Source organism: Sceloporus undulatus, chromosome 4 (genome assembly GCF_019175285.1).
Source record: "Sceloporus undulatus isolate JIND9_A2432 ecotype Alabama chromosome 4, SceUnd_v1.1, whole genome shotgun sequence".
Classification (NCBI taxonomy): domain Eukaryota; kingdom Metazoa; phylum Chordata; class Lepidosauria; order Squamata; family Phrynosomatidae; genus Sceloporus; species Sceloporus undulatus.
In genome coordinates this window covers 31,937,166-31,959,208 of record NC_056525.1, presented here as the reverse complement: position 1 = coordinate 31,959,208, position 22,043 = coordinate 31,937,166, and the positions used below count along the sequence as shown (strand labels likewise).

Below are 22,043 nucleotides of genomic sequence, written 5' to 3'. Positions count from 1 at the left end.
CTAAGGATGACCCATGCTCTTGGGGTCCTCTGCCATAGCCACCACCAAGGAAGGGGGGAAAGACAGGAGAAAGGAGAAGAAGGGAAGGCCAAGAAAACTCTCAAACCGCTTTCGGCAAAAGGAAAAACTTTGCTGGCTCGAAGAGACACATCCTGCAGGAGCGTAGGCAGGAACAAGACTGGGACCAGGGGGGCTAGCTCCTCCCTATATAGGGGAATGGTCTTTCTTCTATTGTTCCTGCCTACAGGAGCAAATTGGGAGGAGCTAACCCAGAATACAGGAGGTTATGACCCTGTCTGCTGGGAAATCTGAACAGACGTATTGCTAGACTGCTTGCATTTTATGATGCAATGTTAATTTCCTCTCTAGAAATGTATACAAGAATATGCAGAAAAATTAGAGCCCACCTGCTCCATCATCTTGTTTAAGCCCCAAAGCTTCACACACAGCATAAATGTAAGACAACCCAGAAATGACCCAATGGGATCTTCTGGCTCATCCCACATAAAACTCCTCAAAGCTTCTGGCCTCCTTTAAGCCATTTTTGTTTCCTTGTATTCATGCTTATGGGTTGTTTTAATTTATAACAATTGCTTGCTGGAGCTTCCAAGACTCAAGATCACTCTGAAGTCCTGAGGCTTTTCTAGGTGACTTTTTAAAGCATTAATTTCTCTTAGTGCTTTTGCCCATGTTTTACTTGCTGCCAAGAGCCAAACTACACCTGATGGTAAATGCATTTCCTAAGTCACGCATGAATCTTTTTAGACATGCAAATAGCAGCCATAAAAATGGGAGATATCAGAACCATCTGATTCAGCACTGTAGCTGGGAAGATTTAAAACTTCCCTTCTCTTGCCAATAAGTGCTTCTTGCCCAAGGAAAACTGAAGGAGGCGGGAACATTTTTTTTCTTTCAACCTAAATACACGATCAAGAACCAATATGGTGCAGTGGTTTGAATGTTGGCCAATGCCTTTGGGTTCAAATTGCTGCTTGGTTCAAATCACTGCTTGGCCATGGAAACCCACTGAGTGGTTTTGGACAAATCACATTTTCTCAGCCTGTGATAGGATCATTTTAGGGTTTCCTTAAGTCCAAAACAACTTGAAGGCACACAGCAGCAACAATTACATGAACACTTCTTGCAACCTTTTTCACATTTTCCAATTCCATGTCTAAATATAACTGCAAGGTTAATTGGTTTAAGGGTGTCAAAATTTTAACCAATCAGTGTAGCCCTGGCTTTGTTTTACAGCTGTTAGCAGATGCAACTTTTTTTTTTTTACAGAATGCAGCTGCAACCTTTTTTTTTAATAGGATGTAGAAATATGTGGTAATCTGTTTATTGCTAGGACATTAAAAACTGATGTTAAAAAAAGATGATATCATCTGATTCAAAGACTGGTAGCTCCAAGAAGTTTCTTCCTATAATAATATAATAATAATAAAGATTTATTTCTAGCCCGCCCAATCACGAAGAATCCGGGCAGGTTACAACAATAAAGTACATCAGATTACAATGGGGTTAAAAAACCAAACCCTAGACCTAACCCCCCCCCCCATTCCCAGTACTAAAACAGAATTAACCAGTAATAGTATAAAAACATTAAAAACATTAAACAACCAAAAAATTGGCAGAAACATAGGCAGGGAAGAATAGACAGGTGAGGGGACAAATATCTCTATATCTGGGGAGGGTAACTAAGGTGCGTTACAGATGGGCCCCTTGAGGTGCCGTCATTACGTGTGAGGGGCAGCGCTTCCTGACGCGCCTTGCCCCTCACGCGTAATGAGTGCATCAAAATGGTGGCACCCTATACAGATGGGCGCCGCCATTTTGACGTTGCGGATGCACAGCGTCCGGAGGTCGCGCACGCGCAGCGTCCAAACATCACGCACCGGAAGTGGTGCCCAGGGGCCCAGGAAGAAGCGCCATTTTGGTGCTTCTTTGTTGCAGCATCCGGGAACCGCGCAGTTTGGCTGCTGCGGTTCCCGGACGCAGCAACCGGCAGCGGCGCAAGACCGCCCCTTTTGGGGCAGTCTGTAATGCACCTAAGAGATCCGTCTTGAGTGCTTTCTTAAAAGCTGTCAGAGTGTCAGACAGCTTTCTTAAAAGCTGTCCTATTGGTAAGCAGTGTTAGAACTCTAGAAATTGCCAGCTGTTGCTGTTAATTGTTATTAAATCAGCTTCAACTTGTGGTGACATCCCAAGATAGTCCTTCATCAACAGCCTTGCTCAGGTCCTGTAAACTCAGGACTGGGGTGTATTTGATATAATCAATCCACCTGTAATGCAGTCTTCATCTTTTCCTACTTTCTCCCACTTTGCTGAGCCTTATCAACTTTTCAAATGACTCATGGGTGGGATACAGACCTCCGCTTTGCGGCGGTCTCCCGCCAGCGCCATTTGCTCCGTGCGGGAGCCGCAACAGCCAAACCGCGCGGCTCCCGCGCGGAGCAATAAAGAAGCTCCATTTTGGAGCTTCTTTTTGCGGCGCCTCTATGACGTTGCGAGGCGCCGCTGGCGCATTCGCGACGTCATAGGTGTCGTGACACGTCTGGACGCTATGTGTCCAGTACATAAAGATGGCGGCGCCCATGTAGAAGGGGCGCCGCCATCTTGTACGTATTCTATACGTACTAGGGTTAGGGGGGTGCAGAAGCACCACCCCTTCCTAACCCTAGTACGTATAGAATACGTACTATATGGCGGTTTGTATCCTGCCATAGTCTCACATATGACAGCCTCAGTTTGATCGTTTTGCCAACCCATGATATATGTAAAACCCACCTCCAGCACCACATTTCAGAACAGTTATAGAGTTGCCATAAGTCAACAGCAATTAGCAACAACTGTTCAATAGGGCAGGTTCTCCAGCCTACTGTAGCCCAGGTCCAAGCCCAGGTCATATATCCTACACCCTGTTTAAGCCTTCAGTGTGGAAGATTTCTGGGTTAGAGAACACAAATGCCTTCTTCCTGATATGACCATCCATAGTCCTAACTGGCCTCTCCCAATGATTTCATCAACATAGTTCTGATGCCCACAGAACACATAGAGATTTAGAACAAATAACATGATAAGTTTGACACACATTCCATTCGTTAAAGAATGACAGAAGTACACATTTGCAAGGAAATATGGTTGGGAACATTCTAGCAGACTAAGCACATCTGAAAGTTCAATAAGATCCTTTTAGGTTTCAGAACATTATTAGAAGTTGGTTCTAAAAAATAAATCCACACTCAGAATACCTAAAACATTTTAACTCACAATTAGGGGTGCATTTCTACATTGTATCAGCAGAGTGCAACACTCCATTTGTGTACTTGCTCCTACTGTTCATACCAGAAGGCAGAGTGTACAACTCTGGGCATTTAGTGGACAGAAGAGGGCAAAACTTCCATGGGCAGCACCCAGCACAGCATCTGCAGCCAAGAAATGAGAGCTGATGTTGTCCATCAAGATTGTACTTATTGGAGATCTGGGAGGGTGAGACCAGCATGCTACAGCTATTTAAAGCTACCTTCTGGGGAGTGTTGCATTGGGAGCATTGGACACCTCCTTCTACAACACTCAAAAAAAGACATACACTTGCAGAATCAGACTGTAAGAGTGTTTGTCACCAGTAGGATTCCTGTCTAAATTTTCTGTTTGATTCCACTAAAAACAAAAGCTAAAGTTCTATTTAATGGTCTATAGTTCCTAACTTTACAAATCCATAGCTACATTGAAGAAATGCAGTGACACCTGGTAGTGAATTGCAAAATGTACATCCAGGCACCAACAAGAAAGTTCTGAAGCACATTGGGTGCTCCTGCCATGCATCAGGCACATTAGGCACTTCTGGTGAATATCAGACACTTCTCATGCTCATTGGGCACTTGTGATATTCATTGTTCAGTTGTTATGCATACTGGACACTTTTGATGTTCACTGGATTCTTCTGATATACATTAGGCACTTCTGATGGGCACTGGGCCTCCTATTGCACTCTAGGACTTCTTAGTCAGTGTCCAGTTGCTGCACATTGGTGCTCATTACAATCTGGGCCTTGGCACCTCAGTCACTTCATTGGCTACCAAGGTGCAATGGACACCTGTACATTGTAGCATCTCAGTAGCCCCTGGGTGAATATGGACATTGTGAAACTATTCAGTTCTGTTTCTCCACACAAGGGACTGCACTTACAAAGATGTAGGTGCCATGCTGAATTCCAGCCAAAAACAAAACAAAGAATAATGATTACTGTATTAATGTGGGCCTGATATTTATTAATCTTCACATGTGCACACCTACATAAATGGGGAACTCATTCAAATTGCTCCACTTTTCATATAATTCAGAATGTTAATTGCTAGCCAAATAGGCCAGTGCCACCTGCTTTAAAAGTGAATGTGAACTATTTATCAGGTGGGCTACAGCTGTTGCCCTAAGCTAAAGCACCCAGCAATGACCAAGATTACCTGCCCCAAGAATTTAAGGTGCCAGAATATTATATGATTGCCCCACCAAGCCCAGTCTTTGGAACAGTATCACCTAATTTGGAATTCTTGAACCAGCACCTCTAAATGCTCATCTTAAAAAGAGAACACACCTACATGGGAAAGGGGGAAAAGATGGAAACAACCTACTTTGGTAGGCCCCCCTCTGCCATCTTTCAAAACAGCAGCATAAATCACTTCACCGCAAAAATGTGCCTTACAACAACCACCAGAGCTATTAGGGAAGCAGAATCAGTCACCAAGTGACATAAGTGTAATAGGTTTAATTATGTTCAAGATCGTTTTAAAGAGGGAAATACAATTAGAAGAGATGGAGAGAAGTGTGCAGGGAAGATTCTAATGAAAGATATGAGAACAACCCAAAGCAACACAACAATGAAATATCTGAAAGAGGATATTAAGCAGCACAAAGGGCTATTAAGTAGGAAATGAAAAAGCAAGAAAAATCTATAGTGAATAGGAAAGAATTAATTAAGATTCTGGGAAAGAGAATTGGTTTATTGATGGATATTGAGAAATGGAAGCAGGGATAAATCATACAAAAATACTTGGTATGATGGAGAGGACAGAAGGACATAAATGATTGCTTTATTTGCAGGAATAGTTAACAGGAATGGCAGGAGGAGAAGATATACTCCATTTAGGACTCTTTCAAAATAACCAAAAGAGCCTAAACAGAAGCGATATTATGATAAATGTTTCTCATAGAGAATCAAGCGATGAACATTTATGAGAAGAATGCAGCTACTTCAAAGTTGGGTTATTGGATGATCTTATTCTTGGCTAATTTGCTGGCCATTAAAAATATAAAGGGATCTGCAGCATCTTTGAGATGGACTACACAAAAGCTTAAATGTCTTTTTCTTAGAATCATAGAATCGTAGAATCGTAGAGTTAGAAGAGACCACAAGGGCCATCCAGTCCAACCCCCTGCCATGCAGGAACTCTCAATCAAAGCATCCCCGACAGATGGCCATCCAGTCTCTGTTTAAAGACTTCCAAGGAGGTCTTGTTGTTGGTCTCAAAGGTGCTGCAAGATCCCTATATATCTTTTTATGCTGAAAAAGACTGAAATGGTCATGTCTTTGAATATTACTAGCCATTGTAAGAAACAGATTCTAGGTCCAATCCTAAAACTCAATCCTATTTACCTAAACATAAATTGTACTGGCCATCAGGGGAATGATTTTCTCATAAGCATGTTTAAGATTATACCGAGAGATCTGCAACATAATTAGAAGAAACTGTGAAATATACTAGGGAGATGCTATCTGGATTTGTTGTTGTTATGAGCTTTCAAGTTGTTTCTGACTTATGGCAACATGAAAACAAACTTGTCATGGGGTTTGCTGGGGCTGAGAGTGTGTGACTCATCCAAGGTCACCCAATGGGTTTCCACGGCTGAGCAGGGAACTGAACCCTGATCTCTAGTCCAACATTCAAACCCCTGCACCACACTGGCTCACTATCTGGATTTACTAACACATATTAAAAGTTCTTAATTGACAAAGGCAGGTTACATACCGCCGAGAAGCAGTGCTGTCCCCCCGCCGCCGCTTGCGGTGTCCGGGAGCCGCAGCTGCCACACCGTGGGGCTCCCGGACGCTCAGAGGAAGAGGCACCGCAAGAGCCCCGGAAGAGGTGCCGCAAGTGTCAAAGGGCGCACTCACGGCATCACTTCCGGTGCACCACATGCGGACGCGGAGCGTCCGTTACGTCAATATGGCGGCGGCCGTGTGGAACAGCCGCCGCCATATTGTACGTATTGAATACATATTAGGGTTAGGGGGTGCGGAAGCACCACCCCTTCCTAACCCTAATACGTATTCAATACATATTTTTGGCGGTCTATAACCCGCCAAATATCACTTACTATGAAGCTTGGAATAGGCATTTGGCTATGTATGTCAATATTGATTTATAGAATTATAACTGGAAAATGAATATTGGAATCCTGGCACATGTATAGTTAGTAGAGGATTCATGTAAAATTTTGCCAAAGAGGTCAGGACTCCAGGTAGCATCAAAGCTATTTTGTGGAGATTACAGGGTACATATAATATACATATAATTGTTATCTTCAGACTGCTTTTAATCATAGAAACAGGTGATACACGGACTTATATGCAGACAGCAGAAATGAATACAACTATGGATACATTAATTTAGAAGACACTGGAGTTAAGAATGAAGATAACTAATTTTTGACCAAATAATGGCAACAAGATTACTAAGAACAGAAAACCTGAACCCTAAAGACTCACTTTCAGTACGCTAATAGATTCATTTAAAAGTCTGGTAAATAAGTGGCCTTTTAGAATTAGCACACAGCATATATTTAGAAAAGTGGGATATTGCTCTGCTGATGTATCCAAGTTATAAAATGGCATGAAGCCTATTATATGAGGAATGGGTCAAGCCTTACAATGAGCACAGTGAGGTGGGTGCCTGAGGGAGCAGATTTAGGGTGTTTCAGAAGAGTAGCATGTTGTTAGTTATTTAATTTCTTATAATTCTATTTTTACTGCCAGGAAGGGGAAGAAGCACTTGCAGGATTTTCTGCGTCAGGTGCCAAAATAACTTGACTAGCCATGTACTACGTGCCTTGACTTGAGAAGGTGAAGCTTCTATTTATTAGTCTGCCTCAGGCAGAAACATATCCTGAGCCCACCCTCGTGAGAAACAAATTTAGTTGGTCAGACATATTATGTATTATTGAAGGGAAGGGAGGGGGAGAGAAGAGATAGTCTAGTTTTATTTTTTATTTGTAATAATTTTATTTTAGTCTGTTTGATATCAAAGGAGGAGAAGAATAAGATTTCTTGGAAGAACAAACAAGAATTCTTCAGCAATAGTTCACCATTAGGTATATCTGCTGCTCTCACATATGAAATAAGGGCTACATCTGTACTGCAGAAATAATCCAGGTTGACACGACTTTAATTCTCATGGCTTGGTGCTATGGAATTCAGGGAGTTGTAGTTTTGTGCGATATTTAGCCTTTTCTTCAGAAAGGTCTGAAGCTACAGCAAGCTACAAATCCCAGAATTCAATAGCATTGAGGCATGGAAGTAAAAGTGGTATTAAATTGGATTATTCCCGCAGTGCAGATGCAGGCAAGAGAAGACTGCAGACTCTCCCTTTCTCTCTTGCAAAAATCTTTGCCTTTTCCATTCCAAATCAAATCATCTTGATAGGCGATTGACCCAAAACCCCAGCATGATAGGAACCCACACAGAGTTTATACCAGAGCAGATATACCATTCTGATCCATTCTGATATGTGCACATATGTGTCACAGTTGTACATGGATGGCCACAACTTAAGATACATGCACAGCAGAGATTCCGCAATCGTGGAAAAAGGACAGCACAAAAATTATCAAAAAAATTATCTGACATTCTGCTGATAATATTATCTTTTTGGCTCATTGTTTTGATCTTGTCACAAACTTTTGATGTCCATTTAATGATTACGTGCCTTTTAAAGGATCCAGTAAAGTCTTCTTTGAACTTTTATGTCCTTATGCTTTAGTTCCCTGATATCTTTCAGCACATCTTCATTCCTTCAGCTCCATGAAATATTGCATTTTGACACCACTTTAAGTACTATAACTCCATCCCATGGAGCCCTGGGATTTGTAGTTTTACAAGGTCTTTGGTCTTCTCTGACAAAGAATGCTGGTGCTTCACAAAACTACAAATAGCAAGATTCTGTAGAATGGAGCCATGGCAGTTAAAATGGTATCGAAGTGCATTATTTCTATAGTGTAGATTCATCCCAAGTGTGACTTGCCCAAGGTCACCCAGTGGGTTTCCATGACTGAACACAGATTCAAGTCCAGGTTTCCCAAAGTCCTAGTCCAACACTTAAACCGCTACAACACACTGGCTCTCCAGCAATTCCTTTAAGACCAATGTTATGTGTTGTCTATATGATATACCAGTCAGCAATCTTGTTGCTGCATTTTGCAGTAGCTGTAGCTCCTGAGTCATCTGCCGTATATTGCAGAAGCTACCTCTCATAGTAAACTCAGTCAGGCTGGCACAGGAGACTGACAAACACACATATACTAGCTGTGTTGGATGGGAGATTCTGGGAACTCAACCCCAAAAAGTGACTTAGCCAAGATCTATTTTAGCTTGGAAGATCTCTTTTGAGATGTCTGGAAATGGCACACCCCAAGACTTCTTTCAGAAGCAAGGAGAGGGTCCCTATGGCTTCCTGGTCAGCAGCAGCAACAGGATTCATCTTAAATCTACCAAAGATCATGCAGCTCCCAGGCGGGTTGTAAAGAGGTGAGTCAATATTCAAACAGATCATCTGTAGCAAAGTGAGAGCAACAGGAGAGAAGATGCTGAGAAAGAACAAGCCAAGAAAGGTCCAAGCAACACTCTTGGCTAGTCAACCAAGGAAGAGCCAAGGAATGACATAAACTGAAGCAGTCCAGCACTGTCTGCAATGTTTTACAAAAGGTTTCTTTAAATGCCAGCATATTCTTATGCTGTTCAGCTCAGTTGACAGGCTTACAGCCTTTGCCTCTAGATATACAGGATCTTGGTTCTGCACCTGTAAAAACCAGACTTTGGCAATGAAAGATGATTTAGGCAACAGCTGTTTTGTTGGAAGGGGTGCTTTAAAAATCTAGCTGTTAAATGTAGCAGTCTACATATAAATCCAGTTTTACAGTGTCTCCTATCTCCTGTAAATAAAAGCCGATTATCCATTTTCTCCCCAAGCTGCAAGTTCATGATAGCTCTGGGCTGTTTAACTACCTCAACTAAGCTGTCTCTTCATGTGTTTCCTTAGTATCCCTCTGGCTGTTCCTGTGCTGGTCTTTATATAGAGCACTAAAAGGTATGTTTCAGGTGGCTTTTATTTCCATGTGGAGCCCATTGTAATACAAAGAGGTGTGCAGATGCAGCAGCTTGATTAGGGCCACCTCCCATATCTCATTGCTATCTACCAAGGTGTAATGGAGTGGGCAAAGGCAAGGTGTGCCAAGGGATGACTCATTTCATGCTTTGCAAGGACTTGTCGCTTCTGCCTCTGCACGACTTGCTTCTGGAGCGGAGAGAAAACCACAAGAGGAAGCTTCATCTCCCATCCACAGGCAGGGAATTTACCAGCAAGTGTGGGTTTGCCTGTAAAATCTCCACTGGGCATTGAGAGAAGGGAGGAGAGGTATACCTGAGTATAAGATGAGCAAGGGCAGGTGGGGGTAGGGAGGGCTGCAATAAAGAAATGGCAAGATATTTTCAGTTGACCTGCTTTTGTACTTGTTTTTATGCCCACATCATTGTGAGTTAGTTCAGACGTCATGTTCAATATACATAACCATGTTCCTTTCCAGTATGTGTAGTGGCATCAGAAGAAATAAGAGCAAGAAAAAAATGAAGTCTCAAAGTAACAGAGAACATGTCTAGTTTCCATGTAAATTCTGTCCTTTTTTTACTCTGACCTCCAAGGTTTGGGATTTTCTTTGTGATCCTTGGGCATCACCTTTCATTTCTGAACCACATTTCCCTTCATCATCCATTATTTTGGCTCCTTCTTTCCAAGTAACTGGCACACAGGTATACTTCTTTTTTTTCTTTTGATACATTTAAGCTAAACTCTAAAGAGGAGAAAAATGCTTGTCTAACATTTTAGTACAGCTGTGCTCTTATTAAATTCTCTCTCTCTCTCTCTTTCTCTTTCCTTTCCTTTCTTCTTTCTTCATTGCATTTAAAACCCACCTTTCCTCCAGTGAGCTCAAAGTGATATACATAGCTCCCACCCTCATTATCCTTGGTAGAAGGATAGCTCAGACTATAAAAGAGTGACTGTCCCAAGGTCACCCAGCCTTTTACTTTGTACCACATTTGAGAAAGAAATTCAATGACATTTGAGGACAATATTCTTACAACTTTATGAAGATTAACATGAAAATGGCTGGTGTAGTAACTATGCCTTAACATTAGGCTTAAAGTACAATCAGTACATGATGAAGATTATATATATATATATATATATATATATATATATATATATATATATATATATGCTGGGCTGTCAAAATGCAGAGGAATAATTGCATTCATTCAATTCAGTGATCACACACAAAAAAGAGTCCTGTGGCAGCTTGTATGCTAGTGGGGATTTCAGGGGCAATTTTGTCTTCTCAAAAGGCAAGGTTTTAAAGAAAGGTTTTCTGCCAGTGTGGTGTAGCGGTTTGAATGTTGGGCGATGACTCTGGAGACTAGACTCTGAATTCCCATTTGGCCATGGGAACCCACTGGGTGACTGAGCAAGGTACACTTTCTCAGTCTCAGAAGAAGGCAATGGTAAGTCCCCCTCGGAACAAATTGTGCCAAGGAAGTGATAGTGATGCCTCACAGTTGCCATAAATTAGAAATAATTTGAAAGCACATAGTAACACCTTCTGCCTTGCTTTAGTGTACTGTAGAGTTACTGCTCCCAGCAGCTTCCATGAATACTGATTCTCCTTTTTTGACTGCCAATGTTTTTTGGGGGACTGGATCTACAAGGGAACTGGAAACATACACAATTTATGACATAGGCCAGCTTAGAAGATAAGGTACAAGAGTGTCATATGTCAGGTGTAACTATGGGATTGTACCATAACGAAAATGTTTGTCCTTGTAGTCTACATATAAATATGGATTTGTCACCTTAGGGTCATCATAAGTCAGAAACTACTTCAAGGCACACAACAACAACAACAACAACAACAACAACAACAACATGGTGTCTGGAGGGAGTGGAATTGAACAGTGGCACCAAAAGTACAGTCTCTGATCTCTGTAAACAAAACTTATGTATACACAGAATAGACATGGTAAACAGAGTGTGCATATAAAGTAGGACTGTCAGGAAAACAGACAACAGATATTAATTCTCATAATCAGTGGTGCAGTCTCTCACCTGCAATGCACATTGACTTACCCACACATGCAACCCTTTAGTGTACAGAGGGAATCTTCAAAAGGTCTTTCCTACTTAGTATGTCCAAGCAATCCCTGATAACATATGGCCTTCCTGATCCTCTTCTATTCTCATCTGACGTTACCCAGAACTTCAGTGTGACAGCTACTCCTGCAAAGAACATGAATATGCACTGTTATATACAGTATATACAGGGCCAGGACTGCTAGTACCTTCAGTTTAAAGGGCCAGGTTGGGAACACGGGTTGGGAACCACTGGCATACAGCAATGGAAAAATATATTTTCTGTTAAAAACTACAGGTACAGTCAAGCAATACAGCTGCTGAGTAACCTTGGGTAATTACAGTAAGCACAGACAGAGGCTGCTGCCACACTGCAGAATTAACTGCCATGGTTCTATCCTATGGAATCCTGGGATTTGTAGTTTGTTGTGGCACAAGAGCGCTGTGACAGAGAAGGCTAAATATCTCACAAAACTATTGAGGGGTGACAGTTAATGCAATGTCAAACTGCATTAATACTGCAGTGTAAATGTAGTCTGTGTTCCCACTGTATTATTCCTTGTATATACTATATAAGTATATATAAAATAAAATCTGAGGTTCTCTCCTCCCTACCAGGCCTATCCTGTGTATACATAAATGTATTTAAAATATATAAAGTGTATACATAAGTATATATAAAGTAAAATCTGAGGTTTTCTAGATTCCTTCCTCCCCAAAAAGATCAGATTGCATAGAATCTAACACTGTATACCTAGATTACAACCCCATATATCTGCAGTCCTCGCCTCTGTGGAACATCTACAGCCTGTTCTATAGACATGTAATTTCTCTTCTCTCTACACACAACTGCATGATCATAATTTGTTGCAAAAGAGTCTCCCATGAACTAAAAAAAGGCCTCATCTGAGAGGATTCCTTTAACCGCTATTCATCAGTTCCCTTCAGGGCAAATCTGCTTCCGATAGAATGAGTGCCTGGGGAAAAAATCCAGATAATGAGGAGAATCCACACAAGCCTTTTATAACAGGACGCAGACTAAAATGCATTTAGATCCAGTCCCTCACATCCCGCAGGGCAAAGAAATCCTGACGTCTGTGCTCATAATTAGCCCCATGTAAGACAGGCACTCTGATGAATTCACATGCATTTCCTTCTTGGCTTCCAGGCTGCTGAACCATCCATTTCTAATTACCATAAAAAATAAATAGCTTTTACTTCATCTCACAGCAGAACAGTATCTTCATCCTCTTCTGAGGTGTCCCTCCTCCCACTCCTTGATAACCTCCCCGGCTACCTCATGTAAAAAGCAAAAATAGCTGGAAAAAGCTTGCCATTGTGCTTGACTGACTCAAATTTCAAAGCCATTTCAATTGGCTTCCAATTAGATCAGAAGGCAGTGAGGATAATATCACGGGCCTGACATTAAGCACTGTGAGTTAGGTTTTATAATATTTTGTTTTACCACATGCCCATCTGTAAATGCATCATGCTGACATCTTTTTAATTGGCTGTATGGTACCATGAGCCTGCAACCAAGAACTTTAGCAGCAGTGCTCTGCTGTCTAATGCCCTGTGCCACCAGGGCACTTGATTGAAGGGAGCTACCAGTTTGGTCTCTGAGTGTGAATAACATGGCCCTCCAGATGTTGGGCTGCAATTCCCAGCAGCCCTAGCTGCTGAGGAATGTTTGGAGCGACAGATTCCCACACTTGGAGGATTGCATGATTTGCTCTGTTGCTGTCAATCTATATCTCTAATTTAGCCACAGGCATCAGTATGTAACCACGGTGGGGGGACAGTTAGGACATTGCCACTCACCTAAGAATGCTGTCCTCTAAATGAACTTTTCCTTCACTCCTCAAATTTGTAGTATTGAAGTAACTTAAAACTTCAGTTCTTCATGTAGAAATATAGTTGAAACATCCAAAGAAAAGGGGCAGACAAAATTACTGTTACTAAGGGAATCCAGACCTATCAAATGTAAGTGTGAATGATCTTTAATGGAGATTATTGCACACAGTTTATCCCATCTTTTCCCTGACGGAATACAGGTGTTTTTAACTGTCAATAACAGATCTTATTGCATTCTCCTGAGGCCGGGCGTATGCAACCTATGTGAAGCGTGGGCATATCCTACGGCTTTTCAAGAAAAGGAAAACCCCATCCTTGAAAAGCTCAAGGAAAGGAAAATCCCATCCTTGAAAAGCTGCTGGATAAGCCCAGGTTGTATACAGGCTGCATATACCCAGCCTCAGAATACAATAAGATCCATTATTGACAGTTAAACATGTGTGTATCCCATTGAGGAAAAGACAGGATGAGTTGCGTGTGATAATCTCTCTCTCTCTCCACGCAATGCTAGAAATTTGAAGACTGAAGGAAAAAATTCATGGGGGAGGGCAGAATTCTCATTTGGACTGCTAATACCTTCATTCCCCCTCCCTTTAGCTATTGCTTCTCTTTTATGTGATGAGGAGGAATAAACTGGAACTGACAGGTTTGTCAGGGTTGACCATGTAACATGAAGTCTGACTCTGAATCTCTCTGTGTTCAACCATGTTTGTGCTGAATGAGACTTGCCACCTCCTTTTCGCCAACTGACATGGGAGCTATAAATACCATGTATATTTTATAAATTTTTCCATGCTTCCTCTCTCTTTTTTAAGCCTTCCAAGCACATTTTCTTGTAGGGTGCCAGAATTTCCTTGTAAGGTGTCAGCTAGGGATGATGAGAATTGTAGTCAAACACATCTGAAGGGCCCCACCTTGGGGAAGATGGTTGTTTGCCTCTTTCTGGACCATTTCCACATCGATAATGTCATTGTCTGAATGGTATTACCATTATTGTACAAAACATTTCTGTCTTTTGCCTTTGACTGCAGTGCCTTTATTCTGTCATATTTGCCAGTCCTCTCCAAATGATCCATACCATGGAATTTTATTTTTAAAAAGAAAAACAAATTGCTGTTGCATCCTGACTTTGTTTTTCATTGATCTTTCCCCAGTGAATCACTATCACCACCAGTTGAGAGCCACCACCAGCTGAGTCAGTGCCTCCTGTTAGAACCATCCATCCCCCGATTAATAATACTTTGCATCACGGGTGGGCAAAGTGCAGCCTGGGGTGCATGTTTTTGCATCTCTCCAGATTCTCCAGACCACCCTTTTGCTTGCAAAGAAAGGTGTGAAGTAATTCTCCTGGAAGCCCCCAGGAGCGATAATATACCTTTTAAATACAAAATGCAGTAGCTAGGGTACTGATTGAAACACCATTCAGAATCCTTACAACACCAGTTTTAAAGCAATTGCACTGGCTGCCAATATGCTTCCAGTCCAAATGCAAGATGCTGGTGATAACATTTATAGTCTTCAAGGGCTTGGGAATTTAATGCTTGAGGAACTGCCTCCCCCTATATATGTTTGTCTGAGAACTGAGGTCTGTTGGAGAGACCCCCCCCTTTCTCCCACCAAATACATTATGGCAGCACATGTGAGATAGTCTCCTCTGTTGTGGCACCCCTGTTATGGAATACCTAACCCTCAGAGACCTGTTGTGTGAAATGCTCGTGTCATTCCAGGGCGAAGTCAAAACATGGCTTTTTATTAAAGCCTTTGAGGACTAATTGATGTCATCCAATTAGCACATTAGCACATTTTAAACTGTCTAGTTTTAAATGATACATTGATTGAATATATTTTCAGTCTTTTAAATTAGTATTATTGTTTTCTTAAATTATCTTAAATTGATCTTACTGCAAACCGCTTTGATATCTTCAGATATAGCGCTGTATAGAGATATACCATTGACCCAGAGAGCAAAGTTCAAATCCATTTATCCAAAAAGACGCAGAAAGAATCAGCGTCAAGAAGACGCGGGTTAAATGGATCTAGCGCATGACACACACCCCTCTTCAAATCGTTTCAGCAATTTGGTTCAAGTGCAAACCAGGGTCATTTTAACCACTTCAAACTGATTTGCAAGCCAGTTTAAAAAGTAGTGGGAATGAGGCCCTTACTTGTCTCACTTAGTGCACTGATGAGGAGGCTCATTCCCCAATCAGGCTAGTGACTATTTTCCTCTCTTGCATGCAGTTGTAGAGGCATTTCTTATCTTTGTTTACCTTCCAGAGCATCTGGGATTTATCCCAGACTGTAGCCAATTCCTTAATGATCCTGACTGATACAGACACTCTCTCACGCATCTAATTTCCTGTATTAGTTCATATGCCATTTACCTTCCATTCGACAGGCTATACTAGGGTACATTCCATTCTTTAAAGTTATATGAGCAGGCCAAGCAGTCAAAAATTGAATACGTCTGGCCTCTAACGGGGAGAGTACTGTGAGTATCTCTCCTCAGTACTTGATCTGCAGCTCCTTGGAAACACTTTGGTCAAAATACTGCCAGCTGCAAAGGCAAGGCTTTATGATCATGTTCAGTAAGTAGCTGATGACCAGAAACATGACTCTCCAACAATTATGAGATTCCAGAGACATAGCCATGTTCATCTGGAATATCAGTATGCAAAGGTATCTTGTAGCATCTTTGAGACTAACTGTGTGAAAAAAAGTTGTCGTGTAAATAGACTAGGGAGATTATCACACCAGGGCCAATTCAACAACAATTGTGGCAATGAAAGCTAATGCAACAGTAGCGCTACAGTGTTTGATATTTCTGCACAGTCATGCAATCGTGCGATTATTGTGACGTTATCATATAATATCGTGATTGCGTTTCTCATCATGAAAACATGTTTCTGTCTTGCACAGAATAAAAGACAACAAAATAAACTGTATTACTTCACCACATTGTTTTAATCCAGTGTAAACAAAATTGTGCACCATACCTCAAAAGAAGACTGAAATCCACTGCAAAACCAAGGAAAACGGATTGCCTCCACCGCAATGCATTTTGGGTATCCCTTGTTGGTTCTGCAGTAGCACGAATAAAGTGTGATTAACTTTTGCACTCTCACAATCACGCTTTATTGGTGCTATTGAGAAGCCATTCATGGGATTTCTCCCTGAATAGTTTGTTTCTGGAGCATTCCTGGTTCTTCCCAGGATAAGTCCTGGATGAGTCTGATATCATTTGAAAATGTATCACACAATTGTGCGATTGTGCCCTTTTCTTCCCCCCCTTTCCCCCACTGATAATCTCCTAGGTCTATTTCCTCAGCTGCACATAGACAAAGTCTATGGAAGCTTATGCTACAAAATCTTTCACACAAAGGTATTACAAGATCTCTTTGTATAAAATTATGAGATTGTAAACCCAGTTTACAGTCTTGTAACGGATGAAAAAGATGCCAGCTTGAGTATTTCACAAAGGTGAAACCAGGCTTGGTTCAAAGGAGGCTTTTCTGCATCCTTAGGGTCCCCTTTCCCCTGAATTCATTGCCTTTCATATAGACCGACCCTATATACTTGAGACAAAAATGGGGCATTGGGATGGCAAAAGCAGGATGGGATTGTGTAATATTTCCTGATCATGAAAAAGTAAGAAGATGTTAAGTTTTAGTACATGAACTAAAGCTACTTGAGCTAACCATTCTCCTTCAGGGAGAGAACTCATACAAAAATTTAGGGAGACATAGAGGAGGACTGGATTTCACCATGATCGTACCATGAACACTTCCCCAATGAAGTAATCTAGCACAGCACATTTCGGCCTTTCAGCACCTTATTGTGAAATTTCTCACACTCCATGACACCATTTTTTTTGACAACCACAATCTCATAACAGGAATCTTCAAGCCATTTTTGCAACATAACAGGCCGTTTTTTCTCGAAAACAGGACAAAATTGACATTTATATTAAAAAGGCAGACATATGGGGGGAAATGGTACTGTCCGGTTTAAAACGGTACTTATGGTCAGCCTACTTTTCAAAGGTCTCCTTGGGGAAATCGCTCAGCCAAGGCAGCATGCCAAATGCCCTTCCTTGGCTTGGAAAACCTCCATTCCCACCTCCTTTTGCCTTCAGGGCCTGTCCTACATTTCAACCTACTGTCCAGGAGGAATTCCAGAATGTCCTCCACTTGAAGCAGGACAAGAAGCATGAACTTCTGTTGACATTTGTGTTTAGAGCTTTTCTTTGGCCATTGTCTACATTTTGAGCATGACCAAGAAGCATGAATTTACCTTTGTGTGAGCGTTTTTATAGCTTTGGAGAATGTCCTCCATTTCTTTTCTGGAATGCCCTCCATTTTGAGCAGGATTAAGAAGCATGCATTTACACGTGTGGGAGTGTTTTGAGCTTTTCTTTGGGCATGTCTTCCATTTTGAGCAAGACTAGGAAGCATGAATTGACTTTGGTATGTTTGGAGCTTTTCTTTCTCCTCCATTTTTTTCATGGCTGAAAGTACCTGGAGCTTTTCTTGGGTCCTGTCCTCCTCCACTTTGGGGCGAACTGTCCGTGAGAGGAGTGTCTGGGGCTTTTCTTTCCCGGGAGGAGCATCTTCCATTTGGGGCTGAATGGCCCTGGATCATCAGGGCAGTGTGGGGAGCTCTTCTTCTTGGCTCGGCTCTGGGCCCACAACAAACTCGAGCTCCCAGAATTCCACAGCCTTGAGCCAGAAAAAGAGCGAAAGCGGTGCCAAAGCGGGTTCTCTCTCCAGTCTGGACGGAGGGGGCTGGGGCTGGGCGTCGTGACGTGGCTTCCAAGGGGCCGGGGATGAAGGGCTCCCCGAACTTGGGCGGAGAAGCAGCAGCAGCAGCAGCAGAAGGAGCATCTCTGGAGCGGAGGCTGGCGAAGAGGAGCAGCAGAGCTTCTGGGGCTGAGGCTGCTGCCTTGCGCGCCCAGAGGAGGAGGAAGAGCTCCGGGCTGAAGGGGCTCTGTCTTCGCTGCCAGCCCAAGGGGGGCTCTGGAGCCGACCATGGGGGCCCTCCTCCTCCTCCGCCGCCGCCGCCGCCGCCCAGGGAGCCGGGGCTGAAGAAGAAGAAGGAGGGCTGGAGACCCAGAGACAGAGAGGCTCCGGAGAGACACCTTGAGAGGTAAGCGAGGAGCCCTTCCAGCCAGGATCTCACTCCTCTCTGGAGCCTCCACTCCAAGCCCCCTGACAGCTCTCCTCAAAAAGGCAACAGATCCGGCCTTGGTGTTGAATGCTAAGCAGGGTCAGCCCTGGTCAGTCCCTGGATGGGAGACCGACCAGCAGCAGCAGGTGCTGCAGCGGGCTCCGTTTCAGAGGATTGGTGGGGACACCCTATATCTGGGGGGGGGGGTTTCTTGGTAGGTTGCTTCAGAGAGGGTTTTTCCCCCTTCCCATGGCTGTCCTCTGAGGTTGAGAGTGTGTGACTTGCCCCAGGCCACCTCAGTGGGTTTGCATGGCAGATGGATGGCATGTAACCCAGTGGGTTTACGTGATTCGAACCCTGGTCACCACTGCACCACATGGGCTGGCCAGAAACACACAGACACACAGACAGAGACATGCTGTATATATGTAGTTGCTGTTGTTATTGTTGTTGTCGTGTGCCTTCAAGTCATTTCCAACTTATGGGGACCCTGAGGTGTACCTGTCTCAGGGTTTTCTTGGTAGTTGTCTTCAGAGCAGGTTTGCCATTGCCATCCTCTGTGGCTGAGAGTATGTGACTTGCCCAGCGTCACCCATATGGGTTTATTTATATAGCCCTTCACTCTCCTTTTCTATATATATATATATATATATATATATAGAGAGAGAGAGAGAGAGAGAGCCCTTCGCACTTCTTCTTCCAGGGCACTCTTGGGCTGGCAGCCACCTCCTGAAAAACAACTTCACCCCAGAAGTTTTTCTGGGCTCTTCTTCAAGTCAGAAACAACTTTATATACCACAGCAACTGGTATATCTGTATATATCTGTGGCGATCTGGCATGGCACAGTGGTTTGAGCTTTGTATATGTTGCTGTTATGTGCTTTCATTTCCGACTTGCGGCAACCCTAAGGTGAACCTGTCAAGGGGTTTTCTTGGCAAATGTCTTCAGCCCAGGTTTGCCATTGCCATCCTCTGAGGCTGAGAGGATGTGACTTGCTCAAGTACACCCTTGGAGGCCAGTGGGTTTCCACGGCTTAACCAGTATTTGAACCTGGGTCTCCAGAGTCATAGTCCAATGCTGAAACCACTACCACCTCTGGTATTCCTTGCCCAAGAAAATCCTATGAAACTCAAGGGGTCTCCATTGGTCAACAGGGGACTTAAAGGCACACTATGGCCTGTTACAAACAGGCACCCTAGCACGGACTCAGTCCGTACTAGGGTTAGAAAGGGGCGTCTCTTCCAGATGCTCCCAACCCTAGTACGGACTGAGTCCGTACGAAATGGCGGCGGCCATTCCACATGACCGCTGCCATCTTGATGTAGCGGATGCGCTGCATCTGCATGTTGCACCCCGGAAATGACGCCACAAGTGCGCACTTCGGCACTTGCAGCGTCTCTTCCGGGGCGCAGGAAGGAGCGCGATTTTCGCGCTCGTTCTTTGCAGTGTCTGGGAACCGCACCGTTTGGCTGCTGCGGTTCCTGGACAATGCAACCGTTGGTGGCAGCAGACCGCCGCTTTTCGGTGGTCTGTAACCTGCCTTAGACACCCCATTCATCAGGGCTTACTCCCAAGTGTGAATGGGAGAAGAGTTGTAGGAGAAAGACTGCTCTTCTGCTGGCGCTTGCTAAGCCACCCAGAGGAGATCCAAAGGTCTCCTGGACACTCTGAGATGCCACTTCTGGGCTTTCTAAAGAAGGATCCAAGGCATTTCAACAAGTAGACTTTACAGTTGAGTTGCTAAGGCTACACATATGGAAGCAGCCTGTCCTTTCTCACGATGGGTGCCATTTGCTGTTGTTGAGTTCTTTTTCAAGCCACTTTGGACTTACGGCTTTAGTAAGCCCAGAAGAAGGTGACATCTCAGAGAGTCCAGGAGACTTTTGGATATCCTCTGGGTGGCTCGGCAAGCACCAGCAGGAAAGCAGTCTCCATCTTTTCCCCACAACCCTGCTCCCATTCACACCTGGAAGTAAGCCCTGGTGGCAACCCTATCACATGGTTTTCTTGGCAAGATTTGTTCAGAAGGGATTTGCCTTTGTCTTCCTCTGAGGCTGAGAGAGTGGAGCTTGCCCAAGGTCACCCAGTGGGTCTCCATAGCCGAGGAAAGATTTAAACCCTGGTCTCCAGAGTCCTACACTCAGACCATTAAACCATGCTGGCCATTTACCTGCTGGCAAAAAGAGCATCACTTTGGGACATAAGGCATGATTTACGACAAGTGGCTATATGGGAATGTATTGCCCCTGAACCATTTCTGAATACCAAAGTATTAAAGTACAGTAATAAGTAGTATGAAGAGGTGATCTGCTAATGAAAGAAAAAACGAGCTGCACTAAGCAAATGCAGAGTACTTTTAACCACAGATAGATGACATACGGTGGTAATTTTCAGGTCAGAAAGATTTGAACGTAAAAAAGATTAAGGTTGGTCAGGTTTGATTTTGGAAATATAAGAATATCATATTCTTGGACTGGTTGCTCTCAGGTGGACTAGTGTTCCTGCATCTCAGGTTTCCATACCTTTATCTCCTAGGGACTGTGGAAAAGTTTCCCAGCATGTGGACAAACAGTATGGGCATCTCTTAGGTTGTGCATTATCAAAGAATGCCCTTGCCACAGAACTGAGCCCAAGCAACCTAGGCAGTCACTTAAACTTGCCCAAGAATAGGCACAGCTACAGTATTACCAAAAGAATAGTCACAGCTATTGACAAGCTTTGGCATTCCCCAATGCATTGCTACTTTCTCTCCTACCCATAATCAATTTGGGGTCTTAACTAACTATTAAGAAGTATTGATGCAGTGCAGAGCTTGGAAAAGTTATTTTCTGGGGAAGTTAACAGCATGCAGCAGTACCAGATGGTGAAATTCTGGGAGCTACAGTCCAAAACCACAACATTTCCAAGCTCTAGAAATTGCAGTCGGTAAAAGCAGAATCTGGAGCATGTTGAATGTAGTGGTTAGAGTGTTGGGTTTGAAATCATCACTTGGCTGTGAACCTCAGTATGTAACCTTGGTCTTGTCACCATGGCTCAGCCTAACCTTCCTCACTTGTGAATATAAAATGTGGGTGGAAGACCATGTCTTGAGCACCTTGAGCAATAAATATAAGAATTCAACACAGATAGGTTCGGGGGGGGGGGGGGGGCTGATTCCAGTGTTGTTGAATGTGCAGAGAGGTGCCAAGGGTTCTGATTAGGTGAATACTTTTGGAGAGAAGCTGGTTTTTCTTATATAAAGTCTTTCCTGCATCCAGCCCCCTTATCTGCTAGATACCAAAATGGAACTCACTGCAGGGGAGATCACTCTTTGCAAAGGCATTGTCCATGAGGCTACTATAGAAAGCAGTGCAGCAGAGAAGGAAGCATTTCTGTGGCTGTGGAGAGTGATCGCTCAAACCCATGATCAGCTGTGGCCTTATCTGTTGAGGGCTTAAGATAATCAAGGTAACCTACTGATGCATGTGCAACTTGGGGAATCCTTGAGTTTTGATCTAGTACATGCCAGCCTCATAGACCCCATAGGTACTCTTGAGCAACCAACAGAGATTCCTCAAGTGGTTGTC

At 43.2% G+C, this 22,043-nt stretch overlaps 1 protein-coding gene across 2 annotated transcripts in view; it reads left to right on the top strand.

The window, feature by feature from the left end:
- The first annotated feature begins 18,191 nt into the window (after positions 1–18,191).
- Positions 18,192–22,043, top strand: part of KCNS1 (potassium voltage-gated channel modifier subfamily S member 1) — a 44,002-nt gene continuing 40,150 nt past the window's right edge. For both annotated transcript variants that reach the window (XR_006103820.1, XM_042466326.1), the window contains exon 1: positions 18,192–18,455. The gene's annotated coding sequence lies outside the window, so the exon portion shown is untranslated. The remainder of the gene's footprint in view (positions 18,456–22,043) is intronic.